Source organism: Heterodontus francisci, unplaced genomic scaffold (assembly GCF_036365525.1).
Source record: "Heterodontus francisci isolate sHetFra1 unplaced genomic scaffold, sHetFra1.hap1 HAP1_SCAFFOLD_59, whole genome shotgun sequence".
Lineage (NCBI taxonomy): Eukaryota > Metazoa > Chordata > Chondrichthyes > Heterodontiformes > Heterodontidae > Heterodontus > Heterodontus francisci.
In genome coordinates this window covers 8,927,875-8,932,412 of record NW_027140758.1, presented here as the reverse complement: position 1 = coordinate 8,932,412, position 4,538 = coordinate 8,927,875, and the positions used below count along the sequence as shown (strand labels likewise).

Here is a 4,538-nt window from a genome sequence, read left to right as displayed (position 1 = left end):
TGAGCTATTCCAGCCTCACTGTGAACTCATCTTCATTGGAGACAAATATAACTCCAGGCGGAATTTCCCCACCCGTTCATTCCTCACTTCAGGGGAATGGGACCCGACCAGATCGCGGAACTCAGATTATGTTAATGTTCTGCTCTTGATATCTTCATATTATCTTGCGTTTGAGCCACTTTTAATCAGGTTCACGGACAAATTCTTCCATCATCCCTTCTCCCACATTCTCTCTCTCTCATTCATTCTTTATTCCTCACAGTCCAGAAAGAGTTCGGAATCAGAGCTCACTCCCAAACCCTCTGCACACAGACCTCTGTCTGTTACCCTGTTTGATCCAAGAGACCAGTCAATAAATTACACTCTTTATAAACACAGAAAGCTGCCTCAGAGTGTTGGACAGAGATAAATACACTGAAGTCTTTTAAAAAAAGTTCATCTTACGGGTTGTTACTGAGCCCACAGAGCAGGGCGGGCCCAGGCTCCAGCCCCAGCCCCAGCCTGTGCTGTGTTAGTTGATGCCACCTGGTGTGATACTGAGCCACACGGAGCAGGAAAGGGCCTGATTGTATTCATGGCCTGTGTTGAGTTAACTGATCCCACTCAGTGTGGTAGGAGCCACACAGAACAGAATGGACCCAGGCTCCTTCCTCAGCCTGAGGGATGATAGTTCTTCTCACACATTGTTGTACAGAGCCCCACACAGAACAGGGAAATCTCAGGCTCCATCCCCGGCCTGTGGTATTTTACTTCATCGCACCTGGTATGGTACGGAGTCCCCAGAGCAGGAAAGATCCAGCTTCCATCTCCGGCCTGTGCTGAATTAGCTGATCTGACCTGGTTGGCACTGAACCGCAATCAGGGAAGGATGGGCCGAGGCTCCATGGCCTGTGGTGTGTTAGTTATTCTCATTTGGTGAGGTACTGAGCACTATATAGAGCAGGATGGGCCTGTGCTCAGTGAGCTGATCTCACCTTGTGTGGTTCTGAGACCCACACACAAAGCAGGACAGGCCTAGGCCTCATCCCCGGCCTGTGTTCAATTAGCTGATCTCATCCAAAAGATTTTGATAAGGTTCCACACAAGAAGCTTCTCTATAAGATTAAAGTCCCTGGTATCAGTGGTAATATATTGATCTGGATTGGGAACTGACTGGCAGGACGTAGGCAGAAAGTAGTTACAGATGGATCTGGATCTATTTAGAGACCAGTTACCAATGGTATCTCACAGGGATCGGTGTTGGGACTGTTGCTCTTTACTATTTTTATTAATGATCTGGATGTAGGTGTAGGGGGCACCATCTGTAAATTTACAGATGATTTGAAGATCTGTGCGAGTGTTCAGACTGTAAACGATACTCGACTGTTTCAGGCTGATCTTAATGTGTTGGCAGATTGGGTTCATGACTGGTAAATTATGTTTAATTTGGGTAAGTGCAGTGTTATTCATGTGGACAGGGCGAATGCTCAACATTCATACACCCTTCAGGGAAAAACATTATAAAGTAGGTGGAAAAAAGAAAATAATTTTGAGCAGAGATCTGGATGTTCTCGTGCACAGATCTCTAAAGGTACAGCAGCAATGCTGTGAAGTGATAGTTGGAGCAAATAGAGGGTTGGGCTGCATTCAGAGGATAATTGCATATAAGATGGGGCATATTCTTTCATGGGATGTGAGCGACACTGGCAAGTCCAGAATTTGTTACCCATCCCTAATTGTCCTTGACAAGGTGGCGGTGAGCTCCCTTCTCGAATTGCTGCACTCCATGTGGTGTAGGTACACCCACAGTGCTGTTAGGAAGGGAGATCCAGGATTTTGACCCAGCATCAGTGAATGAACAGCGATATATTTGCAGATCAGATGGTGTGTGACTTGGAGGGGAGCTTGCACATGGTGGTGTTTCCATGCATCTGCAGCCCTTGTCCTTCAAGGTGGTGGAGGTCTTCCGTTTGGAAGGTGCTGTCTGCGGAGCCTTGGTGAGTTGCAGCAGTGCATCTGGTAGATGGTACACACTACTGCCACTGTGCGTCAGTGGTGAAGGGAGTGAATGTTTAAGGTGGTGAATGGGGTGACAATCAAGGCGGCTGCTTTGTCCTGAACAGTGTCGAGTTTCTAGAGTATTGTTGGTGCTGCACTCATCCTGGTTTGTGCCTTGTAGATGGTTGACAAGTTTTGGAGAGTCAAAAATCACAAAATTATTACAGTGGAGAAGGAGGCCATTGGGCCCATTGTGTCTGCATAGAATCATAGAACATAGAAAGTTTACAGCACAGGCAGGCCAAAAAACGAGCCACCCAGCTGAATCCCATTGTCCAGCATTTGGACCATCGCCCTGCAGGTTCAGGTACTTGAGGTGCACATCCAGACTCCTTTTAAATGAGTTGAGGGTTTCTGCCTCAGCTACCCTTACAGGCAGTGAGTTCCAGACTCCCACAGCCCTCTGGGTGAAAAAACCTTTCCTCATCTCCCCTCTAATTGTTCAACACATCACTTTAAATCTATGCCCCCTAGTCACTGACCTCCCTACTAAGGGAAACAGACCCTTCCCATCCATTCTATCCAGACCCCTCACAATTTTGTACATTTCAATCAAATCTCCCCTCAGCCTCTTCTATTCCAAGGAGAACAACCCCAGTCTATCCAATCTTTCCTCATAGCTGCATTTTTCCAGTCCTGGCAACATCCTCGTAAATCTCCTCTGTAACCTCTCTAGTGCAATTACATCCTTTCTGGAATGAGGTGACCAGAACTGCACACAGAACTCAAGTTGTGGCCTAACTAATGATTTATACAGTTCCAGCATAACCTCCCTGCTCTTATATTCTGTACATAGGATAATAAAGGAAAGGATTCCATAAGCCTTCCAAACCAACTTATCAACCTATCCTGCTACTTTCAGGGATTTGTGGATATTCACTTCAAGGTCCCTCACTTCCTCTACACCTCTCAGCATTCACCCATTAATTGTGTCTTCCTTTGCTGTGTTTGACCTCACCAAAGGCATCACCTCACACTTCTCCAAGTTGAATTCCATTTGCCACTTTTCTGCCCACCTGACCAGTCCATTTCTCCAGCTCTCCTAATGAGCATTTCACCATGTGCCTTGAGCTGAGTTACTCGTCACAGAATTCCCACTGTCTGATTTACTCTTGTAGCCAGAGTATGTATATGAATGGTCAAGTTTAGCTTTTGTCAATGGTAACCCCCAGGATGTTGATGGTGGGGGGATTCAGCGATGGTAATGCTGTTGAACGTCAAAGGGAGATGGTTACATTCTCTCTTGTTGGAGATGGTCATTGCCTGGTACTTATGTGGTGTGAATGTTACTTGCCACTTAGCAGCCCAAGTCTGAATGTTGTCCAGGTCTTGCTGCTTCTGGACATGGACTCCTTCAGTATCTGAGATGTCCCGAATTTGTCCTTTTATGAAACCTTGGTCAGGACTCACTTGGAATATTGTCTCCAGTCTTGGTCTCCTCACATGATGGGTGATATTGAGGCTTTGGAAAGGGTACAGAGGAGAGACATTCAACGAATTCCCAGTATAAGACATCTTGGTTATCAAGTCAGACTAAAAGAGTTGGGACCCTACACCTTAGAGAAACCTAGACTGAGGGGTGATCCGATTGAGGTTCATAAATAATGAAGGGTCCAATTCAGCATGGGAGAGGAGTCATAACTTTGTATTGGAAAAGGCCAGATGGCACCCGGATCACATTAAATTTCATTTTCAGTGGTGTTTCGATGTACCAGGATGGCCGAGTGGTTAAGGTGTTGGACTTAAGATCCAATAGACATGTGTCTGCGTGGGTTCAAACCCCACTCCTGCTATCTGTGCTTACAAAATGTTACTTTTTCTTTCCCTGACTTTTGCCTTGCACCATCATCTCTTCTGTCATTTCATCACTCTTACCTTCCAACTGATCACAGCTTCCGATTATTTGATCTGCCCCAGCACCGTTCCTTGGCTCTGCGCTTGCTTATAAACTGGTAAAACTTTAACTTAATCTCCTCTGTACCCTGACAATGACCTTCTCATCCTTCCTGGATTGTGGTTCCTCACAGGATCCCTGCCTCTCCGACTCCCCTCCAGGCAACTGAAGGCCCTGAGCCTTGGTCTCGCTTTATACGCTAGCTGGTAGTTGATTCCTTGCAGGTCTGCCACCGCTCAGGAGAAGCTCAAAACCCAGATCAAGCAAAGTATCAAGAGGAATGTGAACAAAGGCTCCCTGGTGCAGAGCAAGGGACAGGGAGCCTCCGGCTCCTTCAAAATCAGCAAGAAGGAAAACTGAGGGAAAAGTGGGAAAGAAGGTGAAGAAACCAGCACACAAGAAATCTTCAGTGAAGAAACCAGCAGACAAGAAATCTTTAGTGAAGAAACCAGCAGACGTGAAAGTGACAACAAAGAAAGTAACAGCCAAGAAAACGAGCAGCAAGGCGGCGGCAACGCCAAATAAGGTGGTGAAGAAAGCAGCGCTTCAGAAAAAGTCTCCTGCGAAGAAGGTCAAAAAAGGCAAGAGTGCGGCGGGCGGAAAGGCG

General features: G+C 46.5%; 1 non-coding gene across 1 annotated transcript; it reads left to right on the top strand.

Moving 5' to 3' along the window:
- Positions 1-3,747: 3,747 nt before the first annotated feature.
- Positions 3,748-3,830, top strand: trnal-uaa (transfer RNA leucine (anticodon UAA)). The gene has a single exon. It is a non-coding gene; the product is annotated as a tRNA-Leu (tRNA).
- The last annotated feature ends 708 nt before the right edge of the window (positions 3,831-4,538 follow it).